This window comes from Rattus norvegicus, chromosome 8, assembly GCF_036323735.1.
Source record: "Rattus norvegicus strain BN/NHsdMcwi chromosome 8, GRCr8, whole genome shotgun sequence".
NCBI classification, from domain to species: Eukaryota; Metazoa; Chordata; class Mammalia; order Rodentia; family Muridae; genus Rattus; species Rattus norvegicus.
The window spans coordinates 121,746,299-121,773,831 of NC_086026.1; positions in this window are offsets into that span (position 1 = coordinate 121,746,299).

Below are 27,533 nucleotides of genomic sequence, written 5' to 3' on the forward strand. Positions count from 1 at the left end.
AACATCTCATTCTACATTATTTCAAAAATGTTCTTACATTAATTTATATAGTCTTCTCACAGTGAATGTGGTACCCAATTTCTAAATGTTGTGTTTTTTAGGTGATTCAGTGTCAATGTTATTAGAGTGGATGATATTGAAGCCTGGGTCACTGGTGGTCTTTATTTCAGGTCTATATTTCAGGTCTGCAGAAATTTAGAGAACTGCCAGCTATCCTTGGACTTCAGAGCAGCCCCTCATGGGGCCATTTTGTTTTGTACCGATCTCTCTGTATGCTCTGCCTGCATGTTAAGTTCTTAGGGTAGACAGGGTTTGCTTGGTAAAGACTGCCCCTGAAGAGCTGTTTCCAAGTCAATGTTTATTCACACACCAGATAACTGAGCTTGACAGACTTGCAAACATTCAAAGGTTCTAATCCGGGGTAGAGGGAAGACAATCCTTCATGACGTATTACAATAAAAAGCATCTAGAAAAACTTGGATGAGAAATAACTTGATTTTAGTGCATAACGAGGGCCTGCAAATATCAGGAGAACAAAGAGGAGGGAGAAGCTGGAATCAGACATGAGTAGGCACCGGGGTTTCTACTGCTTCGGGTGAAACCAGACTCTCCATAACTGAGAAGATTCTTAACAGTAAAGGATGGCCAGCTGAAAAGGACTCGAGTGACACTAAAAACACACTGTGTGCTCAAGTATTTCATCTTCAATAAAATGACACACTAGTCGCCCCATTATGGTATCTCTCTCTTTTTTTTTTCTTTTTTGTTTTGTTTTGTTTTCCTGTGAGTTCTGGAAAAGGATTAAGAGAATTCCCTGAAAGCTCATGGTTAAATACCCATGCTTAAACATGCAGTACTTACTCACGAGGGTATGGTTTTAAAATGTTCAGGAGAGATAGGCAGAGATAGTAGGTGCCAGGCTAAATACTGTCTGTCACCACAGATAAAATTCCTTTGTCCATGTGCTCGCTGAAAGTTTGCAGAACACGAAAGACCAAAGCACAAGGAGAAACAGCAAGCAAAGTCCACAGAAAAGTGTAGAGAATGTGCATGGTAAAAAGAAGAAAAATGAAGTGTGTCTAAGGTCACCTGTGAGGAAAGGACAAGGAATAGAGCTCACCAAATGCTTCTGGATAACTTAAATACCATGTACCCATTCCAGTTCAGGGCACCCTCCCGCCTCAAAGAGTGCACTGCAGTGTGATGATTCGCTCCAGAAAATGCAGGATGACAAGGAGAAGAAAGCAATTGTGCAGGAGAAACGTCCTTGGTCAGCTAACCTCCAATCGCCAATGACAAGCCTTGTCACTGGGAGGCTATGAGTTGGGTTGGATGAGCTGGTGTGGGTGGGGTTTTGCAGGACAGTACAGGACTGGACAGAATGGGATGGGATGTACTGGGATAGGTGAGGATAAGACTAGCAGGAATGGAAGTGATGGGATGGGAATGGATGGGATGGGATGGGATGGGATGGGATGGGATGGGATGGGATGGGAATGGATGGGAATGGATGGGATGGGATGGGATGGGATGGGATGGGAATGGATGGGATGGGATGGGATGGGAATGGATGGGATGGGATGGGATGGGATGAGATGGGATGGGATGGGATGGGAATGGATGGGATGGGATGGGAATGGATGGGATGGGATGGGAATGGATGTGATGGGATGGGATGGGAATGGATGGGATAGGATGGGATGGGATGGGAATGGATGGGATGGGAATGGATGGGATGGGATGGGATGGGATGGGAATGGATGGGATGGGATGGGATGGGATGGGATGGGATGGGATGGGCAGGAATGAATGGAGCAGGATGGGCTATGATATATAGAATAGGACAGGCCTGGACAGGATAGGATTGGATAAAGTGGAGTGGAAACAGATGTGATATGACAGGACAGGATGTGATGGGAAGAGATAGAGTAGAATAGGATTGACCAAACAAGGTAGATGATGGGGTTCAATGGCACATGAGGTGGGGTAGAATGCAACAGGATGGACTGTGTTGTGACAAGATAGGACAGGGTGAAGTGGGATGGAAGGGGGCAGGATGTAACTGGCACAATATTCTGTAATGTTCTTCCCTAAGCCTACAGCCCCACTCCAACCCTGACACAAACATGAGCTGAAGTAAAAAAAATGCACAAAGATATGCAATGAATGCTCTCTGGAGTCACTGCAACCTTCAGACTCTGTCACGGTCCAGACAGGCGCAATGAAATGTGATGACTGACTGACTGCCTTAGGGCCTCTTAAGAGGGATCCTGAAGAAGCTAAAGACACAAGGAACAAATATTGTGAACGCCAAATAAATCATGGATTTTGTTGAGCAGTGTGCTTAAGATGGCTCCTCGGTATAACGATCATGCTTTTTATAACAAGATGAGAGAATGAGAGAAGGCTCAGAGGAAAGAGAAGACATGCATGTATAGATCAGGTCGGACTGTGGGAATATTTAGATCCGGTTAGACTATGGGAACATCTAATGGGGACTGTCTTGGTTGTAAATTGACGTGTGATGATTTACCCTGAATGTGGGTGACATCATTTTGGGGGCTGGACCCTGAACTGCTTAAGAGTGAAGAAAGCTGAGAAGATACACGAAGCGAGCAGCGGGCAGCACTGAGTGTATTTACTTTTCTCTGCTCTCAACTGTGGGTGGGGTTGACCAGTTGGCTGAGTCCAGTACTGGCTTTCATGAAGTGATGGGCAGGTGGTACCTGGAATTGGGAACCAAATAAGCTCTTTTATGCATCATATTAGGTTGTTTTCCTTTTCCTTTTCCATTTTTCTTTTTTTTTCTGCAGAATATTATCATAGCAACAAACATGAAACTTGTGTTTTTTCAAAGTATTGGGTTTATATAGAAATACATGTATATACAACACATTTAATAATATAATCTATAATATAATAAATATATGTATGTGTAACTGTGTATGTATAATAATATGTAGATGTATGATATAAGTGTACATGTGCACATAATTACATAATATATAATGTATATCAACCTTATAGAAACTAAGTTAACTATAGCCTCATGCAAAAATGGTTAACTCGAACATTGGGGCAGACAGCATGAAAGATGAATTCTGAACATGTAAAACTAGTCAGGAGATATGACAAAGGCATGTAAAAAGAGCAAGGAACAAGTCATGCCTGTAATCCCAATACTCATGTGACAGGAGCAGAAAGGTCAGGAGTTCACGCCAAACTAAACTAGGTAGTGAATGAAATACTAGCATGGGCTCCATGTAATCATGTCTCATAAAAGTTCACTGTCCTCCCCAAAATGAACAAGGATCAGATGACAGGGCCACCGGCCAAATGATAAAAGAAATTACTTTTTACTTTTTTCCAAAGTTTCAATGAATGAGAAACAAGGACTGCGATGGATCGCAGCCCATTGACTGTACAAGCTACACTCACATAAGTAGGCAAACTGATGAAGAGCAAAGATCTTTCACACAATAAAAGTTTTAGTATAGAATTAAACCAGAATGGTGGAATTATAAAATCAACACAGAGTGACTACAGTATCCATCAATATTAAAAATAAGAAAGAGAGATTTAAATAATTTAAAGCATCGCCTCATAGTTTTGATATTAAGGGCAAAAGGGAGAGGAACAGCTGAAAAGGAAAGTCTAGCAGGGGTCAACCTTTGAAGAAAGTTCAGTAACCTTCAGTGTTGGGCAAAGCAGTAGCATGTACCATGCAGAACATGAAGTAAGAAACACAGGTCTGGTGAAATTGTAACTAAAATGAGACAAAGCCAAGTTGAGAAGCATTTGTACGACATTGTCCAAAATTCTGCAAACACACAAAGACTGCACAGACAGAACTAAACTAAAGAATACACAGATGAACTGGGGGTCTGAAAAGCTGCAGATGCTTGAGATCCTTGACAAGGACCTTTCGCTTAAAAGGAGACTTTGGTTGGCGAGAGGGCTCAGTGTGGTTAAAGTGCTTGCTGCCAAGCATGGGGACCTCAGTTCAGATCCTCAGGATCCACGTAAAGTACCAGGTGGAAATGGAGCCTACCTGTAACTCCAGCCTGGGAAAGCAAAGACGGGTGATCCCCAGAGCAAACTGGTAAGTGAGACTGGCCATCTGAGAGAGACCTCAGATGGGCTGAGAGACGCTGCCTCAGTGAATAAGGTGGGAGAGCGATGAGGATGCCTCTTCACATCCACTTCAGGCCTCCTCTTGCACACAGGCACACACACACATACAAACACAAACACACACACACATGCACACGAGCACACACACGAGCGCACTCCTTATGTATGTGCTTACACAGATGACCACAACATGAACACATGAAACTAGGGAGGATGGGGAGAAAGGGTAGGGAAGAAGGGGCTGGGGGAGGAGAGGGGGGGAGAGACAGAGAGAGAGAGAGAGAGAGAGAGAGAGAGACAGAGAGAGAGAGACAGAGACAGAGACAGACAGACAGACAGAGACAGAGAGACAGAGACAGAGAGAGACAGAGAGAGACAGAGAGAGACAGAGACAGAGAGAGACAGAGAGAGACAGAGACAGAGAGAGACAGAGAGAGAGAGACAGACAGACAGAGAGACAGAGACAGAGAGAGAGAGAGACAGAGAGAGAGACAGAGAGAGACAGAGAGACAGAGAGAGACCATAGAGAGACCAGGCCACCAAAAGGCTCATTGGTAAAAGGTGCCTTTCTGCCAAGCCTGACAACCTGAATTTGATCCTCAGATCCCACAGTGTGAAAGGAGAAAGTGGGCCCTGGTTTCTGAAAGTTGTCTCCACATATGTACAAGTCTACCACACAAAGTTGTGTTCTACTTCAGCCATCTAGAAGACTAACATAGACTACAGAAAGAGTTCTTAGTTACTAAGTAATGCCTTCTTAGGACTGTGACCCGGAAGAGGTCAGTGAGGATCCTGCCTTGCTTCAAAGAACACTTCCAAATCAAGAAGAGATTTTACTTAAAATATCAATCACATGGGTCAACGAGAGGGCTGGGAGGGTAGAGCTGCCTGCTGCCTGATGACCCGAATTCAGTGCCCTGGACCTTACATGGGAGGGGAGAACCAATTCCTACAGATTTTGTTCTGACCGCTACAGGCCTGCCATGGCACACAGCCCTGTTCTCTTTCCCCACAAATACATACATACATACATACATACATACATACATACATACATACATACACACATACAGTGTGAAAAATCAATTACAAACTGGTCAGACAATCTAATTAGAATACAATTAGTGGAATTAATGTATTTTGATATTGAAATTTGGTAGGAGTGTGGAATAATGCAGCATTTTTAGACAGTGACAGTACATTACAATATTTTTAAAATAGTGGCATCACAATTTGAATGTAACACAAGCATTGCTATGTATATACCTATATCACATATATGACTATTTATAGAATTATTAATCATAATAGCAGCAAACTTGTAGGCACACAAGACTCGTTATCCTAAAGGACAATAATGATGGAACATTATACAATCATGAAAATTCTAAATAAATTTCAACTAAATGTTGAAATGTCAACTAGCAGGGCTTAGTGGTCCATGTGTATAATTATCAATACTTGAGAAGCTAGGGCAGGGGCATTGCTATGAGTGTTCACCCAGCCATTCCTTCATATGAGTTTCATTGAGTTTCAGCCTACCTGGGGCCAGTTGAGGAGGAAGCAAGACAATGTCTTATGAAGACAATATATAAACAAGATAAGTTAAACACCAAATATGACTCGGGATACTCCTGCTGTGATCATCCCACTTAAGTTTCCAGGAAGCTCAACAAGAAGGATGACCAAAATGCGGGTGTTCCCACCCCTTCTTAAAAGGGGGAACAAAAATATCCATAGTAGGGGACATGGAGGCAAAGTTTAGAGCAGAGACTGAAGAAACGGCCATTCAGAACCTGACCTATATGTGGCCCATATATATATACAGCCACCAAAACTAGATAAGATTGATGAAGCCAGAAAGTGCATGCTGAAAGGGACTGGATATAGATCTCTCCTGAGAGATACATCCAGAGCATGGCCAATACAGAGGTCAATGCTAGCAGCAAACCACTGAACTAAGAACAGGACCCCCTTTGGGGGAATTAGAGGAAGGATTGAAAGAGCTGAAGGGGCTTGCAACCCCATAAGAGCAACAATGCCAACCAACCAGAGCTTCTAGGGACTAAACCACTACCCAAAGACTGTACATGGACTGACCCAGGGCTCCAGCTGCATATGTAGCAGAGAATAGCCTTGTTGGGGCACCAGTGGAAAGGGAAGCCCTTGGTCCTGCCAAGGTTGGACCCCCAGTGCAGGGGAATGTCATGGTTGGGTGGTAAGGGGGATGGATGGGGGGGAAACACCCATATAGGGGAGGTGGAGGGGATGGGGGGACTTATGGACTGGAAACCTGGAAAGGGAATACATTTGAAATGTAAATAAAGAAATATGTCTAATAAAAAAATAAAATTTCAAAAGCAAAACAAAACGAAAACAACCACAATATGAACAACCTCCAGAAAAGGACAGTGGAGTGACAGGCACTAAAATAGATAAGATTATTTATCAGTTTTAGAAAAAAATAGTTTATAATAGGAAAAGTCATATATGCCATTGATGCCAAAACATGCTAAAAGTCTACAGAGCTGGTAGGGAGGAGTACTTGAGAGGGGCCACAACAGTTCACTTGGGCTTCTCGGTATTGAGCTGCATGTACAGTGAGTTATTAAACCCTATATGTGTACTCTCATATTTTCCCGAGTGATACAATGAATTCTTAAAAGTGCTCTGTGATGCAGTGGAGAATAAAGAAGGAAATGAAATAAATACAAATGGCTTTTTTTTGTCTGATAGTGATGAATACATTTATGCTGAATAGCTAATGAGGAATACCTGCCCGTTTTCTGAAAGCCGGGATGCTGAGATCAGTTACACATGTGGGAAGGGTGCAAACTTATCAATTATTAAACCCTTATCCTCAAAAATCTTCAAACCATGACTTCTCTTTAAGTTGCTTTTGGATGAATGGAAGTCACTTCCTTGGAGAGTTTAAGAAGCATTTCCAGAAACTACTCGGCCACCTTAAGTCAGCTTGAAAATCTAGTTCCCCTGACTCCAGTGGGTCACCTCTATGAGCAGTGACCTAGCTAGGCAGAAATATACCTTAGTCTACTTAGCCCTGGGGGATGGGTATGTGCAGCAGAACAAATAAAACATTCCCTCACAAGCCTGTGATACGAGATGCTGTGAGACAACACTCTTTTATAAATTTAATCATTTTTGTTATCTTTAAAAAACATTTGGGTAAAATTAGAAACCTAGAGGAAAGTTGCAATTAAGGTTGAAATAACTCACATATAACCTGTATGTGGCAATTGGCCATATTTCATACCATTAACTATGTCATTCTCCCTGACCCCCAAACACTTGAGAGTCAATTTTCTACCTCTGAGTGTTCTTCTGTGTGTATATCTAGGGACACGATCATCTATTTTACAAGCACAGCATCATTACTAGTATGAGGTATTCAGAGTAGACACAGCACAGTTTATTTCCCACCAGGGATACATGGGATGATGTTAGGATTATAATCTCTAACTTGTTAATGTCTTGATTTGTCAGGGAAATATTTGCTAATTCCTTTCATTTTAGCCTTCTGGAATTATTTTACGTTGTGATTTTTCTAGTGTAGAGCACACTGAAACTTTTGTGTAAGTCGGCACACTGAAACTTTTGTGTAAGTCAAATTTATTTTATTTTTAAGACTTATTTTTTTATTTTATTTGTGTGGGTGATTTGCCTCTTTGAGTGTGTATGCACCACATCCATGTAGTGACCACAAGGATCAGAAGAGGGCGTCAGTTCCCACCAGAACTAGAATCACAGACAGTTGGCTGCCATGTGGGTGATGGGCACTAAACCTGGTTCCTTTTCTAGAAAAGCAAATGCTTTTAACTGCTGACCCATCTCTCCATCGCCTATTTGAATTAGTAATACTGAATAAAGCACACCCTGGCAGAGGGTCTAATCCTTAATGGCTGACTTTGCTGTCATGTTTTGGACCTGGTCAGTTACCAAAGCAATTCAGTCATCATGAGTGATTTGGTCATGCATCATGAAGGTTAAAAAGGCAAACTTCAGAAAATAAAACGCAATCAATAATCATGTTTATGGGGTTGGGGATTTAGCTCAGTGGTAGAGCGCTTGTCTAGCAAGCGCAAGGCCCTGGGTTCGGTCCCCAGCTCCGAAAAAAAGAAAAGAAAAAAAATCATATTTATGCGAATTAAAGTTACATGGGTATTTATGTGAATTAAAATTACATAAACATATTCATGTGTTTTCATGGGTTTGAGCACAAATAGGCAATAAATTCCCGGATGACAGAGAAAGGGAGATCGACCTGGAGGTTAACTGAAGAAAGGGTCAGAGGAGAAGTTTGGAGAGATCAGTGCTGATCCATCACCAAAAGCAATAGCTATAGATCCCCACGCAGGAAACAGCTTTGTTCTTTCAGGAAATCTGAGGAGGAGGAGGAGGAGGAGGAGGAGGAGGAGGAGGAGGAGGAGGAGGAGGAGGAGGAGGAGGAGGAGGAGGAGGAGGAGGAGGAGGAGGAGGAGGAGGAGGAGGAGCAGCGAACACAGAGAAGAAGGAAGAGGAGGAGAAATATAATAAGAAGGCAATGGAGAGACAGCAGAAGAAAGGGAAGAACGATAAGGATAAATGAAGAAGAGGAGAGCACTGGAGACGGAGAAGAGAAAGAAGGAGAAAGAAAAGTCGAAGAGAGATGAAGAGGAGGAAGAGCAGGAAGAAGAGGAAAGTGAGGAACAGGAACCTCAAGTCTGAGCTGCACAAATTCAAAATGGCTTCCTTGGCCGAGAACATGCTGAAAGCCCCTCTATCAATTCCCCAGCCTCTCCATCAAACTGACAAACAGACAAAGGAGAAAGAATGGAGGACTCTCTGCACACTTTCTGTGACCCGTAAGACGGAGGGAAAGGAGGAGTTTCAACAAGGATGCAGGTGGTACCCATCTCCACAGAAGTACAAAGTGTCTTCAGCTCAGATAATAAAGGTTAAAAAAATTATACCGTGGGTCGTTTTTTCAGGAGGATCTAAGAGATAGAGTCTGGGAAAGGAATGCTAACACTGAGATGTACACAGGGAGTGGCTGGTCTAGGGTTCCCTTGAGTCTATGTTTTCAGAAATACTCTCGGTAATAAGTAAACAATGGAAAGGTTCCATACATCTGTAGCAGAGTGTCTGGGAGGGGGTGGGTGGTTGGGCAGGACAGCTAGTACTTCAAAAGGATGAGTGACAGAGCTGTGAACAAGTCAGAAGCAGGCATCCATCATAAATAGAAATAGAGAGGAAAGCAGACAGGCTGGGTTCTTGAGATTGTCTTCTACCTCATCTTGGGGACACTAACATCAGCTTTAAATAAATAAATGCTCATATGTGCTTAAACATACACACACACACACACACACACTTGCATACATCACTCAATTATCAAAATTTATCACTGTTAGTTTGGGGGGGTTGTGTGAGAGAGAGAGAGAGAGACAAAGAGACAGACAGACATGCAGACAGACAGAGACAGGGAGAAACATATATGTGGTGTGTGTGTGTGTGTGTGTGTGTGTGTGTGTGTGTGTGTGTGTTTGTGTGTGTGTGTGTGCATGTGTGTGTGAGTATGTATGCATGTGTGTGTGTGTGTGTGTGCCCATTTCTAATCATACCTGAGTGTTCACTTTCTGGCTTATATTCCCATAAGCATTTTGTTTCTTCCGTGTTCCATGACCCACACCTGTCCTTCCAACATTCAAAGTTTGTTTAAATGGATTTTAAAAACTTTTTTGGAATATTGGCAAAAAAAACACCGAAGTCTTTAGAGACTGCTGTTTGGAGTGTAGTCTCTGTTCTCTGCATCCCACCTCTGAACACTAGTCTAGATCACTGCTTGCTGAGTGATTGGCAGGCCGGATCTCCTGGGAAAATAGCCTCCCAGGCAGTTGGATCCATTCTCTTTGGGAAGCCTGGGGCTAGGAGGCAATATTTAGAGCAATACTTGATGTAAAATACCAAGAGAAATTGTTAGTGAAACGGAACAGTGAGAGACACAACTCAGCACATCCTCAAACCCAAGGGACCTTGACAGGTAGAGATAGAATTACTCAGAGAAGATTCCTTGGGGAACTTCTGGCTTGCCCCTCTAAGACCCCAGGACACAGAGGGACAAGGAGCAAATGCCCCAAACCAAGAAGGATGAATTTCAATAATGAATTGATGCATGTAAATCTCTGTAGGTGTGTGTGTGTGTGTGTGTGTGTGTGTGTGTGTGTGTGTGTGTGAGAGAGAGAGAGAGAGAGAGAGAGAAGGGGAGAACGAGTGGGAGGGGAGGGGAAGGGGGAGGGAAAGGGAGAGGCAGAGGGAGATGTGGAGAGAGAGACAGAGAGACAGTGAGAGACAGAGAGACAGAGACAGAGACAGAGGAGACAGAGAGAGAATACAACTCAGGCATTGTTCTTTAGGAACCACCCATCCCTCACTGGCCTGGAACTCAGCCCTTTGGCTACAAACACTGGTTGTAATCCCTGGGGCTCTGCCTCTCTCCGCCTCCCAGCTCTAGAATTACAAAGTCATGTCACTGAGTCTGCTACTCTTTAGGTGGGTTCTGGGGATTGTGTTCAAGTCCCTCCTGTTTGCAAAGGAAGCACTTCACCACTGACTAACATCTCCTTAGCGCTCTCTCTCTCTCTCTCTCTCTCTCTCTCTCTCTCTCTCTCCCTCCCCCCTCTCTCTTTCAGATCCATTCTTTATAGAATACTACTGTTCACAGTAAAACACAAAGACAGATTCACCTTGTCTCAAGTGGCCCTTGTCCTTTCATTTGGTTGATTTTGCCTCTCACTTGGTTCTGCATCTTTGAGTACACAGAGACTCGAGGATGCAGGCAGTCACCCTCTTCACTGGCCCATCGCCCTTGTCTTCCACTTCTTTGGAGGAATCCAGGCCCAGAAGGCTTACATAATATAGCACTTATGAAGCAGAAAGCTTCGTAATTTCCATATGCTTCCATATGTACCAAGATGGCTGACAGTACATGAAGGTGACATTAAGTGACAATTAATGACAATTCCTTTGCATTGCTGAGAAGCAGAACCATGACCAAAAGTGACTTATGGAGGAGTTTATTTTGCCTTATGCTTCTGGTAGGGGAGTCCATAAGGAGAACAGGCAGCTGGAGCAGAAATATAAGAACTAAATAAAGAGATTCAACTAAAGAAGGGGAAGGCTATGAACACTCAAGGCCCACCCCCAGTAACGCACTTCCTACAGCTAGGCTATGCCACTGTGCCTATGGTAGGGCAGTTCACACTCATTCTTCCATAGAGCTATATTAATTTTAACTATCATCAGGAAAATCTGTACTTTAGAGCTATCCTGATAACAATGTGCCTATGTCCCCAGAGTATACCCTATGCAGCTGTTTTTGTAATAGAAAAAGTATAAGATATCTGCCAATAAGCAGAACCATTCTTACACTGAAGGGTGCTATCTTGCCATTAAAACTGCATGGAAATCAGTTACACATGCTGACCAGAGACTCTTCAGTAGGCACAGTCATGTGAAAAACAAGTCAACCCTTTAATCCCATCACTTGGGAGGCAGAGGTAGGTAGTTGAACTCCGTGAGTTTAAGGCCAACCTGGACTAGAGAGTGAGTTTCAGGACAGCCAAGACTGCATAGTGAGACAAAAGCAGGCTATCACACACTTAACATCTGCAGATTCAATAGCCACGAGGCAGAGATATAACTGGAATATGTATTATATATGACATATCACACAACCTGAACTATTTCTGGTATTTCCCCCTTCAATCTTCTGCCGAGTCCTGCTTAATCTAGTCCAGTCTAATTTGCATAGGTCAAGTGGGAAAAGCCAAGTTCAAAGCTAAAGGGCACACACACACACACACACACACACACACACACACACACACACCATTGAAGATTTGAACAATTCAATATTCCAGAATGCTTCTTCATTTTTACTTTTATTTTATCTTGCTTTGCTTTGAGACAAAATCAAATAACACAGGCTGGCCTTGAACTCCATAAGTAGCTGAGGGCAACCTTGAACTTCTGATCTCCCTGCCTATACCTCCCAAGGTCTGGGTGTGCTCCACGTCTGATTTAGAGGGTTTCCTTATGGTCATTTCCAGTCATTTCTGTCTGTGACCAAGCAGTGGTCCATTTTTCTTGCTTTGGCCCCAAACCTTACCAGGCCTGGGTGTTGAGCTGCGTGCAGATGGAATCAGGCTGTGTGCGCTTTTCTGTCTACACATCCTTTCCCTCTCCACAGCATACTTGGGATCCGTCCATGCTGCCTCGTGTGTCAGTAGGCCCTCCCTTGATCACTGACTATCACCCCATTGGGAGAACATCCTATCATTTGTTTGGCTATTATCCTGTTGATGGACACTTGGGTTGCTTCCAAATTTTTTGCTAAAGCTTCATTAATTTTTACAAACAAGTCACCCCATCTGTTTTACCCTCTTTCTGTTCCCAACAGCCCCTCCATATTTCTCCCTCTCCAGACTTTGCCCAAGCCCAGATGTCATTACTGACCACAGGAAACCTCATTACCTCTTGTTTCCATTTGTGTCCCTCCATATTATGCAAAAAGTCGAACTTAACTTTAAAATAACTAAGGCAACATCAGATACTACCGTTTGCCTATGACCAAACTCCACAGTCTAGATGGAAATCTAGAGAAAAGGAAAAATAACCTCAGATATTCCCCTGCCTTTACCTTATTTCTACCATAGTTTTGTATGCGCTGCTGGTTAAATACACAGAATATTCACTTTGGGTGGCCTTCAGGGGTCAGCAGTGTTGTGATATATACAATTTTATCAGTAGCAAGCAACGTCATTATTTGGGTGCCAGCTCTGAGCCAGAGGCTCACAGGTGGTTGGTGTACCTAACTGGCTAATGTGATTTCAGGAACTGCCCTGGTTTCTATATAAACAAAATCAAACTATCGGTTCTTCTTTGCTGTTCAGAGTTAAATGAGGCCACAGTCCACGGGGCTGTGTCAGGAACACAGTAATATTCATCACCTTGCCTTTAATTCTATCGTTTGTTTCCACCATTGTCCTCTGATCATTTCATGGCAGTATGACCACACAATGGGCCATTGTTGTTGCTTTTCTCCCTTGATAAGCAAGTGTCATGAGGACAGGGGCTTTGCCTCTTGGGAAAGCACCTTGTTCTCATCTCTGAAACAGTGCCCATTCAGTAGGCTTCGTCCAGTATGCCTGTCTGACTGTACTGATGAGTTTATACAGCCCTCACCTAGCCCTGGATGAGACTGAGACGTAAGCTACCTATTTACCCACAACAAGCTGCAGATCCCGAGGTTCATCCTCCTTTCCTCTCTCTGCCTGTCTGCCTTAGTGTGACCAGGAGTAAAGCCCCTTCTGCTCTGCACACTGTCTAATGACTTGGAGCTTAGGAATAGTCTTCTTTCTCCTAGGCTGACACTTCTCTGCAAAGTTGCAGCCCCTGTGACGGGGTTGGAAAGAACCTCAGCTAAAAGCCCTTCAACTGAGCACCCGGCAGCTTCCGTTTGCCTGAGACGTCACACTGCAGGCAGCGTTTAATTCAGATGAGAAGTGACACCCACATCCTGAAGGCTCAGCTGCCAGCAAGAGACTAGTGACAACTCCCATTACACAGAAGGGTGAGCCAGGTGTCCTAGAAAAGCTCCTGCTTCTCAAATCCCATCTACCTAATTAAATTCTCTCTGCAGAGTCTCTGGATCCCTTCGTCTGGGTCAAGCCCCAAATTTTGCTCTTTAAAAAACGAGACGCTTCCATGAGGCTGCTCCGCAATGACAGAGTAGAAGTTGGGGACCAGAGAATCTCAGAGGCCAGGTGACAGGAAGGAAAACGGGAAAAGGATTTGGGAGATGAGAAATGAGCATAAAATACACCTCTCTCCAACTTCAGCAAAACACGTGTTTTCGTTTTGATCATATGTATGTGAGTGCTATGGTGTGCATGTATGCATGCATGCATATTCTAGGGGGAGCTCACTCATGGTATGCGGTATGCACATGTGTGCATACATCCATGGAAGCAAGCCTGAGGTTGATGTCTTCCCTAATACAGTCTACACTTTATACTGATGCCAGCTGGGCCTCATTCTGCACTCAGAGACCTAATTAATCAGCTTGCTTCAAGGGTTCCATCTCCACCTGGCTTTTGCACAGGTCCTGGAGATCCAGCTCAGGCCTTACTATTACTGAAGTGATTTACTGCCTGAGCCATCTATCCAACCCCCACAACATGTCCTGTGTAAAGGCATCAAAAGAAGACTTTTTCTTTGTCTTAGGAATCCTATGTCTTAGGGTCCTAGAGGGAGGTTCCATACTAGAGAGGAAGTCATGGCAACAAGGAGCCAGAGCCCAAAGCTTACTGATTACATTTCACCAACCTTCCTGGAAAACAGAGAGCAAACTGGAGGGGGTGAGCCTGTGAACCTGCAAAGGCCTGAGCACCATCAGTCATTCCTCCAGCAAGGCCACACCTTCTAAAGGTTCCATAACCTTCCTAAACAGTGCCACCAACTGGAGACCGAATGTTCATACATCTGACCCTAAGGGAGATATTTCTCATTTGAACCACTACCAAACCTATTCCTCCTGTGTTCTGTAGGCTGCTTTGACGTGTGTATTTAGAAGAACTTTAAGCAAAACTGTTATTCTGAACCCTAGATACCTTAACTTTCATTTTTGCCTAGTCCTCCTAGAAGTAAAGTGGGAGAGGCACTTAAGGTCTTCCTCCAGTGAAAAAATGACAGCAATGAGAAACCATGACAATAAAGAAGCCTTGACATAGTCAAGAGAAAGATTGGGCTTATTTCAAAGCTCTTGTTAATGATAATGACATCAAAAGTGTGTGTGTGTGTGTGTGTGTGTGTGCATGTGTGTGTATGTGTGTGTGTGCACATGTATAATTTCAGGTGTGTACAAGTATGTAGACATGTGTGTGAATGTGTGGGGATATCCATGAGTGTGTACATATCCGTACATGTATGGGCACGTTGCATTCATGTGTGTATACTAGAGCAAACAGAAATCAAGCACATTAAGAAAGTTTCCTTAAGAGTTCAGAGTGGAAAGGAGACCCTCATGTTCAACATTATATTAAACATGGGGAAAATGCAGTAGTATTTCTGTGACAATGACATATTATCTTTCACAAGAATCTAAGCTTTACTTAATGACTGCTTGGGAAACTTCAGAAAATCTAGCTCCTGAACACATACTCTGCATAGGTAGCTTTTAATTTGGCTTCTATATCCACAAAGAGAACTCAACTTCCTGCTCATCGCAGTGATGGGCAAAACCTTCCTTAGCCAGGACGAAGGGCTCAAGCACGGTAAGTTGGAGCAACTCAGATATCAATCCAATAGGCAAGTGTGCCTTCAAGGGTCTCGTAGCACAACTCAAGGACAAGTGGGGCCCCTGCTGCTTAAGAAGGATGTAGACTAGAGTGGTCCCTTCATTGTTAGTCACCATTGAGAAGGTAAACTAAAGCGTCCCAAGGACATAACATATATCACTATTAAGTGCTATCTTGTGACTCATAAGGCAAAGCTACAGAGTCAAGGAAACCAATTAACTTAAGATAAAGAGAGAGAGGAAGCTGCGTTAATGGACTTAAGTCTTCTAGTAGAAAAAGCTTCCTGCAAATTTGGGTTTCAGGGTATTATAACTGAGGTTTGAGGGTAGAGGCTATCAGAACATCAGGGCAATAAAATAAAATAAAATAAAACAAAACAAAACAAAACAAAATAAAATAAAAATAAAGCAGGAACAGCCTATATAGAGAGGGCCTGAGTGGTCAGGATGATGTGGGAACTGCAGCAATTAGGGATCTTGAGCAGGGAAAACAGAAGAAGGAGCTCACTGAAAAGGAACTTTTTGGTTCTAAGAACCATGTCTGACCTCTCCTGCTCTAAGCATTAAGTGCCTCAGCCTTTGAGCATTTGATAATGAACTGTGATTGTATGAAGTGAAGATGAACCCGAGATTGGGGATAAGGTGATAAATCAGGAGAGACATGTTCAGCCCTCACTCCTCTGGTCCTCATCCATGTTGTCCAAACACACACGGGAACTGCTGTAACAGTGAAATGAGAAGTTTAAAGTAGCCTCTGTGGTTTGAAGCCCCTCACTGCCTTCTTCTCCACCTCCTTCCCTCTACCCACCTTTCATAATGCTCTGTTGAGAAAGAATAGCAGACTACTTGCTAGGCATAGTAGTTCACATTTGAAATGCCAGCACTTGGGAGGAACTCTGCAGCTGTAGGATTGCTGTAAGTTCCAAACTATCCTTGGCAAATGAGTGAGACTTTGTCTTTAATGTAATCTTATGAAAATCAAAAACCCTTCCCACTGAATCATGATGCAGGTTAAAAATTAAAGAACATTGTTACATTACCACCTTCATCTAACACACAGAAGCTTTTAATCCTACTGGACTGACTTGAGTTACTGCCTTTCAAAGACCCTGACATTGTAGAGGCAGAAAGACATGATTCAAAAAGAGGCAGAGAAACGTATCAGAATGGCAAAGTAAGTGGACGCTGACTGCTTTTGCTAGGTTAATCCTCACATTTCCGTCTGGGGATCATTGGGGGGGGGTGTGCTTCAGACCTAGTAAATGGATCACAAGCCAAAACAGAAGGTCTTCTCTTTGCAAGTGAATCAGCATCAAATGTCAAGATCATCTCTGGGCACTTAACCACAGTTCATCATTATGGAAGAGATAGCACACACCCGTGCATGTGATAATGATGGATTACAGTTTTTAATTGATGCACTGTCAGTTCAATATATCATCTTCCATTTTTATTCCTGAGCATCCATCACAGTTGCAAGTAGACTACCTCTGAGATCACCAGTGTATAATTCAAAGGAAATACTCACGTGTCTCTTATGGCGAAGGGAAGAGACGAGGGTGTGGGGAAGAGCAACACGAGACCAAAACATTCAAGCTGAGGTCCTCCCCCCAACCTGTGGGTGGCCTTGGCACATGCTCCTGACATTTCTGCTTTTCACACACAAAATGGGGGCTGTGTGTGACTCTGGTCACTGTAGGTAAGAAAGGGAACTCACAGAAACCTGGCTCTTGGCCACCTAGAAAATTCCAAGAAAGTTCACATGCTTCTAATAATCCTCATCACGGACTTGCTACGTTCCTTAAAGAATGTAAAGGATTGAAAAGAAGGCAAGAAAAAAAAGTCTGGAATCTTGTGATTGCACAGCCACATCTCTGTGCACGGGTCCTGCCATACCTACAAAACCAGGTTTAGATGGCCCATCCTGAACAGCCCAACTAAAGAAATAAATCATGGGGAGAAATAGAGAAAGGAGACTTAGTATAGCCACACTGGGAAGAGAAACAAAGAATTCTAATTATGTCCAGGTCAATCTTCTGGTTTAGGTTTAAACAGAGGGCAAGAAGCATGCAGAGCTAAGCAGCCCTGGTCAAGGGGTGGCCCTGCACATCCCGTGGTGGGGTTGCCCCCACTCGTCTTTCCTGCAAGGTGGCCTAACACGTCAGATGTATAAAAACTGTTTCCTGAAGACAAATCCCTTCTCTGGCTGACATCATGCCTTGGCCCCTTACTTCTCATAACAGGAGGTCCCTGGGAAAATTCCAGTTCCTTGGGACCCACCATTCTAGTAGTCTGAGAATGAACAGGAGAGGCCTAAGTGTCTCCTTTAATCTCTACTCCCGCCAAGGTGGTTACATGCCTACATTTTTTTTTCAGGGACAAATGTGGAAAAATTCAAATAATATGGAAAAAGAAAATTAGCAACACCAAATGTGCTTCTCCACATTGGCCAAAGTCACCAAGGAAACAGGACCATGGGATTGATGCAAGGTGATGCTTCATTGTTATACTGGCTAGTTTTTGGAAACTGGACACAAACTACAGTCATATGGAAAGAAGGAGTCTTAATTGAGACTATGCCTCTATATGACTAACCTGTAGGCAAGTCTGCAGGACATATTCTTGATTAATGAGAAGGCCCAGGCCGCTGAGGGTAGAGGTGCCCCTGGGCAGGTGACCCCGACAGCTATAAGAAAGCACAGAGCAGGCAAGGAGGACCTAGCAAGGATGCAGCACTCCTCCACCAAGGCCCTTGCTGCAGTTCCTGCTTTCCCTACTCTTCACCCTGCACTCTGAGTTGAAACAAACTCTCTTCACCAATTTACTTCCAGGAATGGTGTTCATCACGGCATCAGAAAGTCAATTAGGATATCCACATACCAGTGGACATTCATTTATAAGTAAGTATCCATTCATATATACACAACAGAACATGGTGGGAAATGTCTGCTAAGTCTTCTTTACTGCACTTCATAAACTACATTAAATATGTCCAATACCACTTGGGGTAGAACTTTCTCAATATCTCAGTGTGTGTGTGTGTGTGTGTGTGTGTGTGTGTGTGTGTGTGCGCGTGTGTGTGATAATCAGAGCAAATCGTGTAGTTCTTCAAATGTATCTAAGGACATTCTCCAGGGATGAGTGCTTGGCGTCCTTCCTTCTTTGCTTTTATAAGCACAAGTCTTGTATGCTTTCAGTTCAAATAATTTGGCCAACTCTTCCGAGAGAAAAAGAGACTGACTCTGGTGAGTCTGTGAACATGACAATTTCCCTCAGAAAAGAAAGAATTTACACCCCTTTTAAAAACCAATACTATCAACTTAGGGGATTTCTCCAATAGAATAAGTGACAGAATATCTAATGACTGGCTTTAACTAAATATCTTTAGAAATATTTATTAATATTTTTATCTTTTTGGTAGGTTTAAATTTTACATCTTATAAGCTTTCTTATCAAAATTTGCAAGTAAAAGTATCACATTTTATGCTCAGGGCATAAAATATATTTGATAGTGTATTAAATCCATTGTAAATCTTCATAACTTGTAGTCCAAATGGCTTTCACATGTAGACAGAAGTTCACTGCAGTGCCTGGACTTGGACTGATGAACAAGGTCTGTAATTTCTGTTTTACTCCCTGTTCTTATTAATCATAAAGCATTTGATATTCTTTATCATTTGTTTACTATGTTGTTATTTTAGCTCCTAGGTCATTCTGCTAAGTTTTTTGATAATGATTACAAAACTCAGAAAATAAAATATGTGACATAGTTGTTCTTTGAGTTTTCATCTGTTTGTGCTGCTATCCATATAAAATGTGCTGAGTTTCTATGTGAGTACATTCATTATTATTTAAATTAAAGTTGATGAGGCCTGAACTTTACAAGCAATGCTTTGTCTACTTCAGTATGATTTATAAATTCAGTCACTCTTGATTTTGATATTTTGTAGGTTATATTTAGGTGGAATTTTATCTAACTGAACTGTGAGGGTATATGTAAAGCAAGGCAGAGATCTAACTTCTGAAAATATGTCGTGTCTGGAAAGATGGTTTGGTGGTGAATAATGCATCCTACTCTTAAAGAAGTCCCAGGTTTGATTCCTGGAACCTACATTGAGAAGCTCACACCTGCCTGTAACTTCAGCTCCAGGGGATCCAATATCCTCCTGATTGCTTCTAAGGTATGCACTTACATATATGGATACATACACATACACAGTAATACAATAAGAACCTTTAAAACTGTGTATTTCTACTAACAGAAAGCTTGTAACATTCAGTGATAAAACTGAGCAATGATAATTTGCCTGCACATACAATGGTTTTCTATTTGTTTAAATTGTATGCTATGTGTGTGTCATGTGCACTTCATCAAAATGTCATGTTTTCTCCACATAAATGCATGTATCGCTTATTCACAGCACATAAAACACTGTGCATACTGGTTATGTATTCACAATTTATGTTCATTTTATTTTCCTTTTCCATGCTTGTTATTCATACTCATGAATTTTCTTAGGAATATTTTTTTTAATTTGCAGAGATAATCATATGTTCTCTTCTCTTGGGACTCATGGGCATGATTAATTATATTTATTAACACATTCCTTATCTCAGATACAATGGTAGACAGCAAAAACTAGCACTATGATTTTAAGCAGAGAAAAAAGAAATACATTCAAGACAAGGATGTTGTCTCCATCTTGGCCCTCCTAATACACAGAAAACCCAGGCAGAGCTGAGTCAACACACAGTGGCTCCCTCAGCCACTGCAGGAATAGAATCAGGAACCCCCTACTTCTGCTGCAGGCTCTAGAAACATAACATCTGAGCATGTGACTTTGAGCCACATGAGATGGCCTCGGGCCAAGTTTGGATAAGAGTTCTTATTATGGAACTGGGAAGACAGCTCTGTCATTGATGTGCTTGCCACACAAGCATGAGGACTGAGTATGATTTCCGGAACACATGGGTGCTGTTAGTTTTCTGTCAACTTGACACAAACAAGGGTCATCTGGGAAGCAGGAACTTCAGCTGAAAAATAAGCCTTCCTCAGACTGGCCTGAAGATTTGTCTGTGGAACATTTTCTTGAATAATGATTGATATGGGAGAGCCCAGCCCAATGTGGGTAGTGCCACTCCTAGGCATGTGATCCTGAGATGGTTTAAAAGGATATAAATGTGAGCCTGAGGGTGAGTCAGAAAGCAGCAATCCTCCAGGGTTCCTGCTCCAGTTCCCGTCTCTTGTTTCCTGCCTGGGGTTCCTGTCTGGAGTTCCTGGCCTGACTTCTTTTCCCAGTGGAATGTAAATTCCAAGATGAAACCAACCATTTCTTCCCCAGCTTGCTCTTGGCCATGGTCTTTATCAGAGCAATAGAAAGCAAACAAAAACAGTGTGTCAAGTAGAAGGACTTGTATCCTTGTGATCCTAGGGCTGCACAGACAGACAGGCAGACCCCTAGTACTCACTGGCCATATATTATGTTCTAATGAATGGCAGACAATTGGAAGTTAAGTCTATAAGTCTCCTAAGTAAGCAGGACTGCATCCTATAGAAGGATGCTGCTGGCATTTAGGGTGGAGCTTCATATCTCAATTAACCCAACCTAGAAACTTGCTCACAGACATTCTCAGTGGTTTGCATCCTATGTCATTCTACTATATCACATCAAGTTGTCAAGAAAGATTTACCACTACAAGATAAAAGGTGTAGAAATATATGTGAAAATTTAATAGAAAAAATGACAACTAAATTTATAACAGAGGGGTGATGGTAGCTAAGGACAATTTGAACATGTATATAGTAGAGGTCTGAGGAAAGAGCTGGAAGAAGCTAAAGGTGGCTGAGCTTCCCACTGTAATTAGAAGAGAGAGTGGGACCACAGCTGTGTCCCAACTTTGCTACACTCTGCTCTGTGACAAATACACAAAGATTTCTACCCTAGTTAGCTCTAGCTGTCAGCTTGACATAGCCTAAAGTTACCTGAGAAGAGAGTCTCAGTTGAGATATTACCCACATCAACTTGACTTATGGGAGTGTCTTGTGGAGGGGACAGATGTTTTCATTGTTTTAGTTGATGTGGAGGGGCTCAACCCATTGTGGAGAACTCCATTCCCTAAAAAGACAGTCCAGAATATATAAGAAAGCTGACTGAGTAGAAGCCAGCCTATAGGCATAATGGTTTTCTTTGTGTTGTTCAAATGATGATTTCTCAGCCCCCATATCCTGTTTCAATCTAGACAAGACATCGTAATGCTTATATCAGGAATATCCTGTCTCAAGTTTTGTAAACAGTTTTTTCCATTTCTTCTTTGCCTTCTCAATAAATGCTGATCATGGAGAACAGGGTGGGACTTCTGCCAGCCAGAGGAAGGAGAGAGAGAGAGAGAGAGAGAGAGAGAGAGAGAGAGAGAGAGAGAGAGGTCATGCTGGCTGGGAGGTAGCCAGATTAGTGGTTAAGATAGATCATTTGACTGCCCAGATATTGAGCATGCACACACACACACACACACACACACACACACACACACACGTGTGTGTGTGTATATATATATATATATATATATATATGTATGGAGAGAGATAGATGATAGAGATAGCTATGAGATATATGTATTATAATATATCTGATATTTATATATGAACTAGCAAGAATAAAGAAATATAGCTGAAATATTAATTTAGTACTTACATGTACATTAAAAATAATTCATTTTATACCAACCTGCAAGCTGTCTAGGGTCAGCAGCCTCTGGTGCTTTTCCCAAACTACCTTGGCTCTAAGTGAGTGCCTTGGTCAAAAAAAATGCTCTTTTTGAATAGCAAGCAGGCTTTCCTGGCCTGACTTCATGCCGTGATGTCTTTTAATGAGACCTGGAACGGTGAGTCAAATAAGCCCTCTCCTGAGTTGCTTCTGGTGATGTTATTCATCACAGCGATGGAATGAAAATAGTCAACCTTCATCTAAGAGCTATTGACTCAAGATCTGGAGGCTTTACCATGTGAAGAACAGACATTGGGAGAATGACCACATACAATCGTAAGGGGAGTGGGGATCTAGTTCTGTGTTAAAGGACTTTGAATATCTCAGTGATGATAAAGGGCTGGAGGTGCTAATGCACACCGCTAACCAGCTGGGAGAAAGAACTGGTCAGCAAAACGACTCTCCCGTATTCCTTGAGGTTCCAATGCACAGAACTCACACCAACCAAAACCTCACATTCCACAAGAACTCTTCTTTCAAGGGTAGGGTAATATAATTACACATCCCTTTTTAATTGTCCACGCTTTTGCACAGGCTCCCATAGCGCCTGGGATGAATTTTCAAAACCTTCTATTTAATTATGAGTATTTTCCTCCTTAAAATACTTCTGTGAATTCCCTTGATATATTTTTAATGATAAACTTCAAGATATTTTGCCTGACTGAACCTTCCCTGTACAGCCTTTATGTGCCCTTTCACCCTGTTGCTTGAGTTATCCATCCAAATCATTTTTCCACACCAAACACAAATGTAACAGAAAATACTAGGAGAGAGAGTACCTTTAGCTGGAGCAGGAGTGTGTATGGGCTCTGCACTAATGATAGGTCATCATGAAGCAAGGGCATACAGAAAAATATAAATAAATATATATTTACCCATATGTACCTTATATGTGTAAATAGTCCATGAAAGCTTATGATACTGTAGCTTGTGTTAATAGGCAGAGTCCACAATGGAATCAAGAGCAAGACAATAGACCGTAGAGAGCCTTGATTCTTGAGCTTTGCACCAGAGTCAACAGGAAAACCCAGGCCATGGCTTCTAATGCAGATTTAACATGCCCTCCAGGACCCCAGCAGCACTCCACTTGGAGAGCCTCTCTGCCTTAGAGAAACTTGCAAAGCGTCAGAGAGAAATGTCTCTGCAGGTTCCCAATATATAGAACCAGGAAAAAATGTGTGCAATTGGTGGCTTAATGTGAGATTGTGAGTTTATGAGGGAGAATCAAGCAAAGTGACATTTTCAGATTGGTTGTATAGACCAAGCTTAAGTTATATAACTCATTGAAGGATTTGTCAAAAGGAGTCAAATTGGTCTAAGCTAGTTCCATATACAAGAAGTATAACCTCAGACCATCTATGAGTATGATTGAGTGGGTATCATTATGAAACATGGCAACTTTCCCAGAGTTTGACATAAAATGATGAACTACAGGCTATGCTGCAATATAGGTCATGCTATTAGGAGAAGATCCTTCGTCATTTCTGACTACATTCACCTGTTCATGTGGTAGGCCCTTCGCGTGTACCTACTCATTTTGATTTATCAGCCATGGTGAGCACTAGAAGGTAGTTCCATGTTTACATGTGAACTCCCTATAAAAATGTTCAGTCTTCGACATCAGACATTCTCTAATGACTGATATAATCACTACCACAGATGACAGGAAATGATCGCAAACACTGGTTGCCCACCTTCCATACCTGACCTCAAATGTCCTCTACTCCCTTTTTCCTTGTCAATATTTCCCATGAAACCTCTCTGATTCTACCCGTTCTGAATGAGAGTTCCCTTCAAAATCCCACAGGGCAAACTTGTGTTTCCTGTGTTCCACACCTCTTACAGTTAGCATATTCTCCAGTAGATATCTCTACTCTGTCTCAGAAAATGACTTTGCATTTTTCATGAACTGTTAAGACATCAGTGCTGAAATGAACACAACTTCGCTTTTCCAAACAATTTAAAGCCATGGCAGCATTCATTCCTCAGTCTGATTGACTGATTCAAACATATTTGGTTATAAAGATAGTGGTGGCTTTCTAAGAAGTAGATTTTTTTTCAGTGTGAGAAAATGATATTGAATGAATTTCAACAATTAGTGGTTATTTTCTGTTCATAGTGTTAATTTAGATTACTGAATGAGGAAATTTTTATATTCCATGTTAAACTGGATTTCTTCAAAGGGGAAAGCTCTTTATCCAGCTACTGTCCCTTTGTGGGTTTGGAAATCTGAATGCTATTACATCTCTTATGCTCTGAAACACATTTTGAGATTGTTTAATAGAATATAGAATCACATTGAAAGTCACAATGTTCCAGAGACAAGCATATGTTTTATAGTTATGACCTAGTCTGTCTGGTTTCCTTCACTTTGTTTAAGAAGCAAAATATTTTTGAGACATTAATAAAATATAATGCTTTGTCCAAAGCCTACTTTTGACTCATAGAGCATCACTCTATTTGATCCATTTTGGGAACACTTTTATAAGTACTCAAGGGAATAAACCTTCTGGAAGGATTTCAGATAATAGTAATGACTGCTTTCCTTCTTTTTAAGTAGCCACAGGAAAAGTACCTAAGGAAAATTACCCCTAATATACTAAAGGACTTGTTTGTCAATACAGTTCACACAAAGGCGGATATGGAATAGCAATAGGCAGCTTGGCTAGAATACAAAAGACCCTGAGATCCATCCCTAGCATCAAAAACGTGCACATAGAAATAAAAAAATAAAGACAGATTCATATATAGAGAGACAGAGAGAAACAGAGAGAGAGAGAGAGAGAGAGAGAGAGAGAGAGAGAGAGAGAGAGAGAGAACAAACATGGAACTTCTGGGTTTTGTTTGTTTGTTTCTACTTATAAAACAGATGTACCTCTATCAGGAGAGATGGATCAGCAGTTAAGAGAGAAGTTAGAAGAACACAGATTGCTCTTCTCAAAGACCAAGGTTCAATTCCCAGGAACCAAGAAGGCAATTCATAACTATCTGTACCTCTAGTTCCAGGGGATTTAACACAATTTTCTGGCCTCTGTGAGCACTGTGCTCACACACTACACAGACATACTACTCATATACATAAACAGTAAGCTATTAAAAATGTAAAATATTCATATATATAAATAGTAAAGGAAGCTAATAAAAATGTAAAAAGGTGTACAATGGGATGTCACAGGACATGCAGTAAATGAGATAATGTATGTAATAAATCACAAACTAGAACAGATCAGATCACATGGTAGAGACTTGGAAGTTGTCAAATTGACCAAAATTAAACTATAAAAGGATGAGCAAATCTCTTGTAGCAATTACAAGAAAGAGGTAAATCTGGACTTAAGAGAAAGACTGATGCTGGTATGTACCACCCATGCAACTGATTCCCATTTGCATTCTGAGGATCCTCATAGTGATGTCTTAGAGAAGCTCATCACAAAATACCTAGAAAGATGGGGAGGTGCAATGGATACTGGGCACCAGTGATTTCTGTATTTGCTATTCCAGGTCCTCCAGGAAGTGACTATTAACATGACATTTTCTAACATCAGCAACAGCCTGGTTATCATGCATCCTCTGCTTAGGAAATAAGCACAGTTGAAGGAAACAACCAAACAGGTCAGTTTTTACATCTCCTATGATTTCTTATAGGGGAGTCATGTTTGCTAGCTTTCAGTATCTAATCCATTCACCTTTTTTGTAGCACTTACGCTTAAGTACCTGGTACTTGTAATTTCATTGTAAATGATACTATTTTTATTTTAATTTCACATTATGAATTTCTAGTAAACATACATATCATTTTTACATGGGTTTTGTATCTTGCGATATTGCTGTATTTACCAGTTTCATTATAGCCCTTTTGTGCATTCTGTTGGTTTCTCTATGTAGGCATCATATCATATGCATGTAAAGACAGTTTTAGAGCAGATGAGATGACACAGTGGGTCCAAGTGCTTGAATTGATGCTCTGATGACTTGAGTTTTATTTCTGGAACTCAGGGTAGAAGGAAAACTGACTCCTAAAGGATGTCTTCCAACTTCTACACCAACACAAAGCTGTCTTTGCTCACCCTCACATACATACTACTGTAGAGTCCTTTTCTATGAATGAAACTCTTCCCTCCAGGAGGGCTTCAGGTGGAGATGCTCAGGAGACTTGAAGAATAAACAATGGCCTCTCTAGCAGATCTGAAATTTGCATGATTATGAAGGACCTCCCTCACCCTCAAGGTTACAGAAGCTTTAAACAGCTGCTTGTTGTGGAGCAGAGCCTCTGACCAACAAAACTGTCCAGAGAGTCTGGAACTCCTTGAGCTGCCTGCAAATGCTTCAGGGAGCTGTAGGCTTGAAGCTTCTGTGCCTTGTGTTGGGGTAGGAATTTTGATGATGCAGCAGTGTTGTTTTTGCTCTTCTAAGTAACAGCTCACCTACAGCACTGTAAGTTACTCCCTAAAGAATTCATTAGTTCAAGTTGGACTTTGGCAAACATCATTACCTATGGGGTCAATAATCTTGAGTAAGTGGATATGTGTTTGTATCCCGTCTCCTCAGGAAAATCTCACACAACATGCAAGCACACACATACAGAGAGAGAGAGAGAGAGAGAGAGAGAGAGAGAGAGAATCATCACCATCATCATCACCATCATAACAATAATACAATAATAATTCAAGCACTTTTATTTCTTCCTTTCCCATTACAACACCTTTAATGAAAGTACATCACGCTGGGATAGGACCCATAGTATGATATTGAATGAGACAGCTGAGGGTAGATGCCCTTGCTTGGACCTGCCCTTGGGGGAAATTTTGTGTATTTCACTATTAAGTATAATGATAGCTGTGAATTTTTTTGAGAGTACCTTTTTTATATTGGAGGAAGTTTTCTTATAGTTTTGGCTTGCTGGGAATTATTATTTTGCCCCTTGGGGATCGCTGTCTTCCATTGCTTAATATCAAGAAACTTGAAAAATATATCTTTTGTCCTTCTGCTGGTTGTTTCACACAGGTAGTAAATCCAGTCTCCATTACTCCATCTTGGCCAAAAGCAGAAATGTACAACTGCTTCTCAAAAGTGGGCAAATTAACGTGGAGTCCATTGGAAACTGGATGTGGTCATGGAAACTATGACAACGACTGCTTCCCCTGAAACTCAGGAGTTCAGAGTCTCCAAGCAAGGCTGCTTCGCTGAGGTAGAAATGATTACCTGGGAATCCTGGCAAGGACGTATTTATACAGATACATGTCTTTATAACTTTATAACTTTATAGATACGTGTGTGTT